The sequence below is a fragment of the Acipenser ruthenus genome, chromosome 30 (genome assembly GCF_902713425.1).
Source record: "Acipenser ruthenus chromosome 30, fAciRut3.2 maternal haplotype, whole genome shotgun sequence".
NCBI classification, from domain to species: Eukaryota; Metazoa; Chordata; class Actinopteri; order Acipenseriformes; family Acipenseridae; genus Acipenser; species Acipenser ruthenus.
In genome coordinates, this window is record NC_081218.1 from 10,115,964 (window position 1) to 10,131,042 (window position 15,079).

Below are 15,079 nucleotides of genomic sequence, written 5' to 3' on the forward strand. Positions count from 1 at the left end.
GACCAGCAGCTCTGCTCATGCTCTGGAAAGGAAGCAGAGAAGCCAAAACTCACAAGTCACTGTGGTGTTGCTTGGTATATGGATTTTGCTCAAAGCCTGGGGTGCTTTGGTAGCGTCTGTTGCATGACCACATGGAGATGGCTGGCTAGTGTTGGCGCTATTATACAGGTAGGGGATAGGGTAGTGGTTAGGAATCGTCTTTTAAAAACAGTAAAGTGGATGTTTTTGGATAGGTGCTTGTGAACAGTTTGTGAAGGTGTGGGGGCTGTAGATTCAGCCCCTTGCTATTGATCTGGCATTCAAAGAATGCTGATCCTGCATGCTAAACTTTTCCCTGTTGGGTTCATCATGTGCAAATTCCATGCTTGATCTGGCTAATCTTACTGGATCAATGGAATTAAAAGCGACACGTTACAAAGCCACATTGTAGCTTTTCAATCCTGAAACCAGAAACTTGAACTGGACTTGTTGATCCTGAAACCACCTACCGACTTTGTGGTAACATTTTACAGCACGAAACGCATTCTGCAGTCAGTGACACAGAGTGATAACTGAACATGTGTAACAACTTCCTAAAAGAGCTTAAAAGAGTTTCGCAAAAACAAACCCAGCAAGCTGTTGACCCCCCCCCCCCCCCCCCCCCGACAAACACACACAGTTTAATGAAAAAGGAATGCATATTTTCAAGACTGGTAATGGTTCCGAAGTCTTTTGTTGTCACTCCTACTCATCAGTGTTTGCATGCTGGTATTTCCTGGGGTCCTGAGCGCAGGAAAAGCCCCTCAAATTCCACTTCTGATAAATAAAAAAATAACAAACAAAGAAAAAGCAAAGGGAAGTTTCCTGTGATTATTTTGCTGCTCACGTCTGAATTCCCTGCATGCTTTCCCCTCATTAGCAAGCTCTGGCATTTCCACAGGAATGTGCATTACTTTTAGTCAGATCCAAAGCGATTTCCTGTAAAACACCACATGACCAGAGGCTGTTGGTTCTCTCTTATCAGGCAGCAATTACCCCAGATCTGAAGTATCCAAGCTTCCATGGTATGACGTTCCTTTCCAATCCCAATTCAATTGAATATGCTTTTGGAAGCTTGTCCAACACTTGACAATATCGATATATCGCTTGAAACCACAGAGCCAAGCTTGATTTCAGAGCGCTTGGGTAAAACATCTCTTCACTTGGCACTCGCCACTGTGCTTTTTAAAGATGGATTTTATAACGAGCGGGTTTGAGTTCAAAGGGATGAATCCAGTGATCATTTACTGGAAAAATGATATGCTGGTTCACATAATATTCAAATTACTAATAGGTTATTAAGAACGACCCCAATGTTATATTCAGGTTGCTGCTGAAATACAAATGGGGGAGGAAGATTGCCCCAATTGTGTCTTTGGAATGGCATTTTTCCTATGTAAATGGTTAAACCTTTTGAAAAACAGAGACAAAACTGGAATAAAAATACTGGGATAAAAATAAGACAATTCTTCTGCCTTTTTTGACGTCAGTTGGTGCGATATAATCTTTAATCTCAGAACCTCTAAAGCTCATGGAACAGGAGCTGCTTAGTGAAAATAGCTTTCAAATGTCTCCTTCAACAAGTTGCTTTATAAGTTGCAAGAAAAAAAAAACGTTTTGTGAAAGTTGCCTGGTGTTTAATGGGTTTTAGTTTAACACCATCCTAGTGCCTTATTCCAACAACACCCTACCTGACTGGACTGTACTGCAGCACCTGGTGTTTATTAGAGGTCTCCCTGCCCAGAATACTCAGGCCAATGCCGGCAAGCTTCTAGGATCAGGCCATCCGAGCCGCTGCTGCAGGAGGCTAGTTATTATTGCAGCTCTCTGCCCTGGTCACTAGCAGCAAGACCCCACCGAAGCACATCACACACAGGTGTGAGCACACAGACCAGACACCCCCCCCACTGACGCACATCACACACAGACCAGACCCCTCCCAACCGAAGCACATCACACACAGACCAGACCCCTCCCAACCGATGCACATCACACACAGGTGTGAGCACACAGACCAGACCAACACACACCCGGCAGAAGGGTTCAGCATCAAGCGGCCGTGCAGAGTGAACTCCCGACCCTAGACAGTGTTTGCTGAACTGTCTGAGTCTGTGGTTTGTGGGGTCCCTTCTAGCCAGTGTTCTGGAATGAGAATTATGTCTGAGAGGGGAGGAGGGGGGGGGGGCAGCTAACAGTGCCCCGAGCTACAGGTTTATGGGAATTGTTTTCTTTAGGGTTGGGTGACTGTGGCAAAGTGCCCCGCCCCTGTGTGCATTTGTGTGTTCTGTGTTGTATATATGCGTGCGTATGTTAATGTTGGTGTATAGATTGGTACACGGGATATAAACGGGTCTGTGTTTCACGTGTATTTAAAGTGTAGATTTGTATTTAGGCACGAGGAGAGCACAAATCACTTCACGTGCTGGTTAAATGTAATATGTGAGCACGGGGTTGCACAGAATTAATTCACGTGCTGGGATTCAAGTGAATAATTAATTAGTAATTGAATCCCAGCACAACAGTATAAATAGGCACATTTTTAGTCAGTCAGGGTTGGTGTTCGGTGAGTGGAGAACGAGTGTGGAGAAGGAGCGTTAAAATAAGAACGGAAGAACGTAAATATAAAGTAAATAGTGTTTTCACTCACCGTGTTTGTTCGTCCCTGTTTGTTAGTGTCTGTCCGTTTTGTCTACCTGTTTATTTTGGCGTGAAGTGCCGTGTCCCGTGTTTTGTGCTGTTTTCAACCCTTTTATTTGTTAATAAACGCTGAGTGCAGCCATTGCACTCAGCTCATCATCAACCACTGTCTTTGTTTTGAATTCCTGTCTGGTCTGACGCCACCCACTCTGGCCGTCTTTGTGACAGTGACTCACGTTAAGCACTAAACTTTCCCCTTTGATTGCATTCATGAAACCTTAGTGTGTGCAGGTAACTGTATCCACTGCTCCCTACAGGAAGCCAGGCTTTATGAATACACCCCGTTGTCTCTCATGCTGTAGCAGGACCAAATACCCCTACTTATTTCTTTATACTGAACACAGCAAAGGAAAGCTGAGTGAAAGCATGATCGAAGTATGAAACAATTCCGACTTGTAACCTGTGGGATGGAGCACTATTTTATGTCTTCCCTCTTACGAATGGTTGATTAATTACAGTGAGTTTCACAACCTGTTGTTCAACCGTTTTTTAAAGATGGTTAGAAGTTTATTCTCTTTTTTTCAAAGAACTGTTTAACCTAAGAGATTATAAACATGATTCATTCAACAGTCCTTAAAAACATTCATTAAAACAGTCCTTAAAGTTTACTACTATTACACATTTATTACATAATATATATATATATATATATATATATATATATACACATACATACATATATAATATGTATGTGTGTATATATATATATATATATATATATATATATATATATATATATATTATTATTATTTATTTCTTAGCAGACGCCCTTATCCAGGACGACTTACAATTGTTACAAGATATCACATTATTTTTACATACAATTATATTCTTTTTTACACACAATTACCCATTTATACAGTTGGGTTTTTACTGGAACAATCTAGGTAAAGTACCTTGCTCAAGGGTACAGCAGCAGTGTCCCCACCTGGGATTGAACCCACAACCCTCCAGTCAAGAGTCCAGAGACCTAACCACTACTCCACACTGCTGCCCCATACTGCTATATATATATATATATATGTATATATATATATATATATATATATATATATATATATATGTGTATATATATATATATATATATATATATATATATATATATATATATATATATATATATGTGTGTGTGTATACTAATAGATAACCTCCTAACCGTCTGTACGGCTGGGTTAAATTTAGCCGAGGGGATCAGGTTTGACCCTGACCTGTGCTGAGTGGAGTGTCTGGCTGACTCACACATTCCTTTAGAATAACAGAACTCTAACCCCCACGACTGGACTGCATCACTGGCTATTTGCGGTCGCCAGTCTGCATTCTTATCACCTTTTGTTTAACTTCCTTTAATTCTGAATCAAAGCTTGTGGTAGGATTTTATTTTTGTAGAGTCTCCACTCCCCACCCTTAGCGATAGAATACCAAATCCTAAATGCTTCCAAAATTAAAGTGAATTAGAAATAAAATGCCTACAAATTATGTTTTCATCTTTTGAGAATTTCTGATACCTGACACTGTTTATTTATTTCAAATTGACCCCACTTTCTCAAATGAAATTGCTGTGACGAGCTGTCACTAATCTCAGCGCGGAGGTTACAATGCAGCTGAACTGAACTTACATGATCAGCAGTCTTACTGCCTGTAACAGCAGACTGCACTTTTTTAGCTGTAGAGTGTAGTAAGCATGTCAATTAACAAATAGAGGACTGCACTGAACACACACGATAGCATATAAAGCAAGTAACGAATGAAATATTTAAAAAATGCTGCTGATATAAAGTCTCTCTTTAATTTAAGACTTCAAAGAGCAAAATGGGGAATATACTGCTGTCTCTGCACCTGGAATGGGATGATTAACTACCTGTAGAGAGCGATAAAGCAAAATACAGAGCCCAAACAACAAGCACAATGATGCTCCCTGTTCCTGCTGTCAGACACAGGCTCCCTCTGATCTCTGGACACTCACGACTGACTCTTGCCGTTAAACACTTTGGCTTATAATATTACATTTTTAAATATAAATATTTAAAATTGTATTGAGGTTGAGGTCTAAACCACACTGCTGTCTCCAGTACCATCACCAGTACCATCTCCAGTAGCATCTCCACTACCATCTCCAGTAGCATCTCCACTACCATCTCCAGTAGCATCTCCAGTACCATCTCCAGTACCATCGTCAGGTCTGTGATTAGAGGCTACAAGGTGTTGGAAGGTATCCACTGGTATAGTCTAAGACCTCAAACAGTGAGATGTTTTTGTTTAATGTATCCTTTCCCGTACCGCTTTGTGCTTTACAGTGCTTAACTATGCTTTGCAATGCTGTCACTATTGCACTCTGCTGTGTGTAAACCAGCTTTGTGTGTGTTCCAATTCCAGACATGCAGGGCCAAGGCTAAAGTTTCCAGCAGGGTAAAGGGCAGACCAGAACTTCACACTGCTTCATATTCTCCTAAAAGGAATGGTTATGTCATCATGCTTCCTCAAAAAGACAGTGTGTGACCTCATGACAGTGTGTGACCTCATGACAGTTTAAACACACCGTCACACTGACTTCCAAACAGACCGCTCTGACAAACATAATCCCAGAGTGAGTCACGCCGGCTCACTGTTCCCTTGCAGCCAGTAGGGATGGTTTCTCATGCCTCTGCCAGACGGCTAGCTGACTAACTCCAGCCCTGCTCTGCTCGTGACTGGATGTGTAGACCTTAGCTCTGTCTGTCTGTCTGTCTGTCTGTGTAGCATGTTGTTTGTGAGCTGTTGCATTGCACTGTACTGTACAGGATGTCTCGTTCCTCAATCTTTGTGATTGCAGCGGACGGAAATGCTGTAGCCTCTTGCTACAGAGGCTGTTTTTTTAAACTATTTTGCTCCACTTGAGATTGAAGCAAGCGAAAGCTCAGTAAATCTGCACCCCATCCACCGAGATTTAAAGTCATTTAAAAGTTTGTTTCAGGAATTAAAAAAAGAAAATAAAAAGCATTTTGTAGGGCCGATGTTAGATCAGTGTCTAAAAAATCTGTTTTTTCATGGCTTCAAACAAATGAAATTCATTCAATAATTCATCAATTAAGACTTTTCCCATGAGGACTTATACCGATTTATATAAAATATGTAATGATCTGTTTTAACTAGAAATGAGCCTTGCTGCACACGTATTAAAGAGGCCCCTTTCACAAGCGCGTGAAACCATGCAGGTGAATCTGTGCTGTTTGAAGAGTGTGTGGCTCTCAGGGGTCAGTTAGAGGTTTGAAGTGTGTGTGGCTCTCAGGGGTCAGTTAGAGGTTTGAAGAGTGTGTGGCTCTCAGGGGTCAGTTAGAGGTTTGAGGTGTGTGTGGCTCTCAGGGGTCAGTTAGAGGTTTGAGGTGTGTGTGGCTCTCAGGGGTCAGTTAGAGGTTTGAGGTGTGTGTGGCTCTCAGGGGACAGTTAGAGGTTTGAAATGTGTGTGGCTCTCAGGGGTCAGTTAGAGGTTTGAAGTGTGTGTGGCTCTCAGGGGTCAGTTAGAGGTTTGAAATGTGTGTGGCTCTCAGGGGTCAGTTAGAGGTTTGAAGTGTGTGTGGCTCTCAGGGGTCAGTTAGAGGTTTGAAGTGTGTGTGGCTCTCAGGGGTCAGTTAGTGGTTTGAAGTGTGTGTGGCTCTCAGGGGTCAGTTAGAGGTTTGAAGTGTGTGTGGCTCTCAGGGGTCAGTTAGAGGTTTGAAGAGTGTGTGGCTCTCAGGGGTCAGTTAGCGGTTTGAAGTGTGTGTGGCTCTCAGGGGTCAGTTAGAGAGCCCCTTGGCTGTGTGTCAGCAGTGGAGAATGTGCATTCATATCTAACAGCCTGCTCAGGATGTCAGGGGGTTTGTGAAGGCAGCCAGAGCAACAACAGGAAACCCCAGGGCTTGTCTTGACCGGTTTGTTTAGTCTGCTGGGAGTAACCCGTATACCACTGACATACCTCATGCTGCTGACAACACGGGCCCGGCCAATCCCGCGGAGGCATCCAGACAATGAGTGATGAGGGGGCGGGGACTCACCTCAGCATCATCCTGACCAGGCATCAGCCCGCTGACACGTGTGTGCATGTACGTCCGTGTCGCATGTCTGTGTGGATGTGTGCATGCGTGCTGTAGTTGTTAATATGTAGTCGACCATGTCATTGAAACAGGTTGCATTTGTTCAAAAGCAGTGTAAAAGATGTGCTGTCATAATGTTTAGCAAGTGAGAGGAAGTCGGTTTGTAATTTCTTTAATAGTTAACATTTGTCTTAGTAGCTAGTTTTTGTTAGTTAATAAACTGAAAAAGTACCCCTTTAAAAAAAAAAAAGCGTCACCCAAAATCGATTCTGTTATTCCTATATTGCCCTGTCACAAAGACGGAGGGAGTGGGTGGCGTCAGACCATAGCCAGGAAGTAACACACAGAGACTTGGGGTTTTGGTGAAGATGAGCGCGAATGGTAGCACTAAGCGTTTATTAAACGAAATAAAAGGTTTAAACAGAACACAAAACAGGACACGGCACTTGTAGCCAAAATAAACAGACAAACAAAACGAACTAACACTTAACAAACAGTGCACGGAGACAAACAAACACGGTGAGAACAAACACTTTACGTTTTATTTTGCTTTTCTTTCTCCTTCCCTCTCTCCCGTTCTCCACTCTCGAACACCCAACCCCGAGTGAATGAAAATGTGTCTATATATACTGTTGTGCTGGGATTCAATTACTAATTAATTATTCACTTGAATCCCAGCACGTAAATGAATTACGTGCAACCCCGTGCTCACATATTACATACTTTAAATGCACGTGAAGTGATTTGTGCCATCCTCGTGCCTAAATACAAATCTACATTTTTAAATACACGTGAAACACAGACCCGTTTATATCCCGTGTACCAATGACTATACACCAACATTTACACACAACATACAGCACATTGCCACATGCCCAATGAACACAATTTCCTAATGTCACCCATTCACCTTGACTTGTTTATTTCCATTGCAGGATGTCTTACAACACTCTATTCAAACATGTAGACATCCCGCACAGACATGGATTGCATGAAGTGTGCAAATCCTAACCTGTGCTGATTCATTTCTATCGCCTTTTTTACAGAAAAATATTAGTCACAGGTATTGAAAAGCTATACATTCATCTATTTAACATATATCAATATCAATTGCAAATATATAGTCATTTCACAGATATGAGTTATCAGCCCGAGTGAGCAAAGCCCAGATAAGGGTTACAAGTCATTACAAAGGCAGATGACAGATGAACCCTTACATATCTGGCCCAATGTTCTTCCCATTTACACAATGGGCCACCTTTTAGTAATTAAAACGCATTGGCTGGTTTTTCCCAACAGTTTGCATGTGCTGATAATGTTGTGCTGTCGATACCGTACTGTATATTAAAGCTGTAAGGCCCTAGTTAGCAACCCCATGAGATTGACTGTATGTTTGCCTTTGCTAACCATGCACTGAAATCCCTATTCGAATCTTGGATGTTAGTATCAGGGTATTGTGTTTTGCACATCCCGTGACCAGTCAGAACTCGCAGTGTATTTAAATGTATGTCAGGGAGCTGTGTGAAAGCTGACCCTTTGTTCTGCTTATCTTTGTGGATTAATGTTGCACCACTTCACAAGGGCTCCTGTCTGTAGAGATCTGTAAGGATCTTCCCCCAGTGAGCAGGCTTGACTGACCGCTTGACCGCTGGCGCTCTCAGGCAGTGCAGCCTCATGTCAGATGAACCTTGTTCCGACGCAGAGATTCTGGATGAATTAAGGCTCCCTTTGATCAATGCCTGGATAGGACTCTGAGATCGGACAGATTCACTACAACAGGGGTAAGGTGTCTGCCAAAAAAAACCTTGCGTTTGATCTCTCTGCGCTTTCAACACGGCTCACCTCCTCTCCTCCCCAGCTCTGTGCTGCCTCAGTGGAGCAGACAGGCCCCGGCCGTTGTCTCCGGACTCCACCAGCTTTGATCGTGCTGTCCGACCTGGAACTTTGTAGCGTCAGGCTGCGTTATTCCGCTTGCCCCAGAATTCCCTCTGGTTGGGAGCTCAGGCTTGTTGTGTTGGAAATTTGGGAGTTGTGTTCTGATTCTTAATTCAGTTTAGATCACAATACACACAGTCCACTGTGAGTTGTGTTGGCTGCCTGCCATTCATAAAGGCCAAGCTAGGAATGAGACATGTGCTTGGGCTAAGGCCTTCATCAGTTCAATGTGAAGACATTATCCGAAGCATGTCTGCTTGATTTATACAAAGTTAGGGATGAACATTCTGAAAGCTTACTGACTCAGTAAAGATGACTTCTAATGGCTGACTCTGCCTATTCATAGACACTATGATGGTCGATTCATTTTTAACCAGCACTGTTAGTTTTAGTAGATAAGATCAAAGGGTCTGCTTATTGTTTAAGTCATCATTCACATTTTAATGTACACGTCTGATCTGGGAAAGCGCTTAGATCCAGGTGCTCCTGCTTTGATCTAGAGTAGACAAGAGATTGATTTCACACTTTATCAAATGTTTTTGTTTTATTCTTAGTCGCTTGAGCTGGATCATTCATAACTAACAGCTGTTACACAGGCATTCCTTGATGAACAGCGATAAGTCTTACCTCTCACAGAGACCCATTGTACATTATTTATACAACAGCCCACTTTATGGTTTGACATTATCTACAACATTTGTAATAGTTATTACTAGACTGGTTTGTCGTGAAACAGTATCTCTTTATTAATGAGAGCTGTACATAATCTTACCCACACTCAAATTCCATGCAGCTAACCTCCCGTAGGTGTACATGGAAGTTTGGCTCATGTATGTAATTTATTACCTGGCTTGATCAAAGATCTATATATCTCAAGCACAACAAATACAAACAGCTTTTGGAAGGACATGACTGATCAATCTTAGCATGGGCTGTCAAAGTTTTAAAGCCAATTTTAAAGATTTTGATATTTTCTTATCTTTTTTTTTTTTTTTGGCATACTTTGAGCACCTTGGGATATCTGGGTCTTAATCACACCCAACAGCTCTGTGTGTGTGGAGGCAGATTCTGGTGGTGGTTGACTCACAACTACAAAAGCACATTCAGTGAGAAAGATTGAATCTTTCAGCTGCTTGAGGATCAAGACCTGGCGAGGCACTCATCTCTTCCACTAGACTTATAACTGCGCCAGTCCAGGAAGCATTCTGTTTGGTTATTGCGCAGAGAAAATGTTGTTCTGGACCACAGAGCAAACTTAGGGTCCATTCTAATTACAATTACAACAGAATTGCAATTACAGTTACAATGCTATGTTGTTCTATTAATAGTTACAATTATGCTGCAGTAATTACAATTATAATGACACCAAATACACACATTAACATCTCTATGTATTCTAAATAACCAAGCAATAACCACAGGTACAAGTACAGAAACATACCATATAAACACATGGGGGTCACCAAAAGTGACAATACAAGGATAACGATCAGATGGGAAATAACTGTGTAATTGGACTGTAATTAATCACGTATTTGGTGTAATTACAACTACGGAGCTGTGCCAAGGTTCAGCTGCAATTCCAGTTCCATTGGAATTGCAGTGAATTCCGACTTGCAGGATTACAATTGGAACTGAGCGCAGGTCTGATTGCTTGTATCCTCTGCTGTCTGTAATGTTGCTGTGGTCGTGTCTGAATAATACAGCAACCGTTGAGCTGTCGGGCAAATACAAAAGTTAAAGAATGAGCTTCTACATTGCTGCAACGCAAACAGGACTCTAAATAACAAACAGTGAGTGCATTTATTATACAGGCTTAACATGGTACTGTACACAGAATGTGGTACTGAACTGGGTTTGATGTTGAAATATTTGTTCCAGCACATTAAACTGACAGCACTGTAATTAAAAAGTGAACATGGACCTCTTTAGCAGCTGCTCGCTATGGCAGTGTAAACGAGGGCGGACGTGTGAACAAGCAACAAGATGTTGACAGTCAGAAGTCGCTGGTTATATTTACGCACAGACCTTTTAAGACTCAACCACGCGATCCAGAAGTGATAAAAGTTGATACAACAGGCTTCAGATATCTCTCAGATAACAAACGATAATGACCCAGCCAAGACAAGTGTGCACCAGGAAAGGATACAAACAAATACACACATTGTAGCCAGTTTGAATTCTATATAGAGAACATACAGGGGGAGAAAGGAGCTGCCACACAAATCTATGGCAAGTAACTGCTGAGATTAAATGCAGGCTCAATAACATTTCTAAAGTGAACAGTGCGATTTAAAAACAATGCCACTGTGTTCAGAAGCAACAAAGTCTTATAGCTTTTAGTTTAGAACCTGTTCTTTGCTTAAATCTCCCCTCTCCCCTGTGAAGGTTAAGGTTACCCAAATCCAGGGCTATTAAAAACCCAATTCTGATTTCTCATTAGTGGCACAACCACTTTTTCACTACAAACTTCCTGTGCGACAGATATTGGCGCTCTATCTACAAACTAACTTCCTGTGCATCAGGTATTAGGACCCCACCTACAAACTAACTTCCTGTGCGATGGGTATTAGGACCCTACCTGAGGCTGTGATTTCACAGTGTGGTTGGCAGGATACATTGCCATCACCGGAGTGAAAGAGAGAATACAGTTGAGAATCTGAATGTTGAATGTTGCTCTGAGAACTCTCTCAGTTGTTAGACCTTGTACCTCCGCTGACAGCCAGAGGGATGGCGGCGATCATTTCACCTTGTGCAAACAGCAAGCAGCACGGAATTCGTCGCTTGGTGTTTTGAATAGTTCTGTCAGCTATGCAAACACTTTAAAACAAGTCCAAACACTCCCTTCAAACTCAGACACGTAATAAAAAATAACAAAAAACAAGACCTTTCAGCGCCTGGGGCTGATCAACACAGCAGACCTACAGCACCTTTAAACATATCTTAGTAACTGTGTCCAATTAAATACTGTCCACCATAGGATTTTCCATCTAAAACCTGGGGCTGGGGACCCAACACCCATTGAAATGGGGGACTAAGTGGGGGACGGGGGGATGGGGGACGGGGATGATACAGATACAGACCTCGCCTTTTTTACAATGTTAAAAAAACAAACAAGACGTGAGCTGTCGGTTTTGCACACCACCCTTTTGAAATGCTTTGAATACAGTAATTCAATACAGCCCTCAGTAAGGATGTTAAAAACAAACACCCAGGTAAACATACCAAGCGTGTTGGATCAGCAGAGCGGCACATTAGGAAGGAATGATTAGAAAAGCTCGCTGGCAGATCTCTTTGTAAACCTTTGATTTGAAAAAGCAAGGAGCGTCATATTCTTTCACTGTTTTTGTTCATGTTACTGTACTGTCCTCTTTTTTTTAATTCCATTCGTTGCACTGGTCTTGATGCAGGTTTATTTTTGCATGCAGGCTTGGTAACTCGCATGGTCAGTGGAGTCTTTGTGAACAGGACGCAGTGTTACATAAATACCTATATCAGGTGTGTAAAGGAAGGCATTGTTTTACCAGCTATGCAAAGCACTCTGTTGTAATTGCTGTTGTAATTGCATAGTAGAACTATGAGAACATAAGAATGTTTACAAACGAGAGGAGGCCATTCGGCCCATCTTGCTCGTTTGGTTCTTAGTAGCTTTTTGATCACAGAATCTCATCAAGCAGCTTTTTGAAGGATCCCAGGGTGTCAGCTTCAACAACATTACTGGGGCGTTGGTTCCAGACCCTCACAATTCTCTGTGTAAAAAAGTGCCTCCTATTTTCTGTTCTGAATGCCCCTTTATCTAATCTCCATTTGTGTCCTTGTTGCTTTTTTCAGGTCGAAAAAGTCCCCTGGCTTTTGCACAAAGGCACAGGCGAGACAGACTCAGGATAACAGGGCTTGTCAGCAGCTCTCCGGCTCTGTGTCTCAGCAGCTCTGTGTCTCAGCAGCTCTCCGGCTCTGTGTCTCAGCAGCTCTCCGGCTCTGTGTCTCAGCAGCTCTCCAGCTCTGTGTCTCAGCAGCTGTCCAGCAGAGGTCCTTGAAAAGATGCAGTGCCAGTGAGAGGGAGGAATGACTGGAGAAACGATCCTCACTCGCCTCATCAGCGATCGCTCCTGTGTTAAAGTTACCAAGAAAGATTTCTTGTAACTCTTGGTGATCGAAGTGGTGTACCATATTGAAACATCTGGTACGGTACAAAAGATCACCGTAAACTACCATTGTCCAGTTTAAGAATTGTACATGCATTCTTCTTGTGTATTCATAACTGGTTGAACACTGCTTATAGATATTTTCTTTTATTTGTTGCTATTTTGTTTTTATAACTGTATAAACGTATAGCTTGGACCCACAAAGCATGTTTGCAATGGGCTTGTTTTCAGTCCAGGTTTCAGAGTGTTTGACCCTGAAGTAGCAGATAAGGAGCTGCTAAGCATGTGTGAGTAAACGAGTACAGTGCAGTTCCTGCAGCTGTTAGTAACTGAACACCATGAAAGGTCAGGGCAAGCCAGCAATGGACCCTGTATCACCATGAACACCAATGTGCTAAACTAATATTATTCATCCTAAATGAATAGAGCAGTTACTTCAGGGAGATAGGGCTGTGAGAGGCCTCTCTCAACATGCACTTATATAAGATTGTGTTTATGGTGAACCTTTCACTTAAACCTAGCAACACATGGATGCAGCAGAACTCTGTAATCAGAGTTCTGCTGCATCCACGATTCATCCAGTATTCATTCAAGCTATTGTATTTGGTGTATTTCTCTTCCTTGGCATGCATTTAGAATGTGAAAATAATCCATTTGGTATGCATTTCAGATTCCGATTGAATACGAGCCAGAGGAGCATTAATAGGTTCTGAGATGCAAATGATGAATGCAGAGCCCCAACCAAACCTTCTGTACCCAGTGAAGCCAAACTATTCAAATGAAGAGCTGTGTGGAACATGTTTAAACAAATGTATCTTTAAAATTGTCCTCCTTGCTTAATCATTGTTTTTGTTATAGAAGATGCTTACAATGCATTGCAAGGGCCATGTTTCTGCAAATGTGCAATATGCATCTACACATACACCTTATCCAAACCTTAAATCACACCATTACCCCAAATCTTTAACCTCAATGCAGATCTCAATCCAAGGAAAGTAAATCTCTAAAACCAGCTGTTTAATTTAGGATGGCGAGGCCAAAAAAAAGCACTAATGCATCAGAACCCTGTGAAGCGAGTCTAGTTTAGCAGAGCCGATGGCAGTGTCTGCGTTGATACTGTTCACCGAGCTTGCACAGGTCATGGTCACAGCTGTCACTCTTTCTGAATTCTTTCCGTGTCCTGTTCTCCCAGGGGATTCCAAACGCCTGGCGCACTCGCTCACAGACCTGTGTACACGGTGCCTGCAGAAGAAACGCTTGTAGTCCACTGAGCTTATAAGAACCTGCGTACAAGCGTACATTCCTGGCAAAAATAAAAAGGGCTTCATGTAATTTTCTACGGAAAAACGTGGGAAAAAACAGTAAGCTACATTAAAATAGGGCCTGTCTAACTTTGTTTTCTCTTTGTCCTGAGGTACTTGCTTTATTATTGTGTTCTATTAAATGTATCTTTCTACATGTCTCCTGAAACACACGTCTGTTTGTTTTTTCTTTCTACCTTTCAGTCCCACATGTTCATTGATTGAAATCCTGAAATTATTTTTTTCGTCATTAATTGTAATTTAAGTGTTACAATTGACCCCATCCACATGAATCTTGCACTGAAGGAAACAACGTTCATATTTGTGGCTCAGAGCGATATATTCTTGCTTGATAAGGCCTATCATTTTAGGGATGTTAAAAGGGATTGCCTGTGAACATTTTCATTTTTCAATAAAGATATTCCGTTTTTGAGTTAAATAAAAACAAACACTTTTGCTTCTGTGAAAAATGATCTTATGCAATGAAACATTCCATTCTTGAGTTAAATTAAATGTATTTATTTTATCATTCTTCACAGAATGTTACATCTGACCCCACCCCCATTACAAATGACCCTGGCCATGGGGTCAATTGTAACATCGGACACCTTACATTTAGCACTCTTGCCATGTGTATATCAGCTCTTAAAACAGGATAACTCTGGGGCTTGGTAGAGGACAGATATTAGTTGTTTGTATCGAAGTCTGGTCAAACTAGCTCAAATCATCTGTGCGTAATGGAGAGAAACGAAAAAAAATGTTACAACTGTCCCCGGTCTCCCGTACTGCACTGTACTGTGTAATGCTATACTGTAATATAAAGAAGAAAGTACTTTATAAAGTAAGAAAGCAAAAGACAGCCATTAAACCAATGTATTAAATCTTTAATATATTATATATTATATTGCATGTGCTGTATACGTTTTAAAAACAGTTC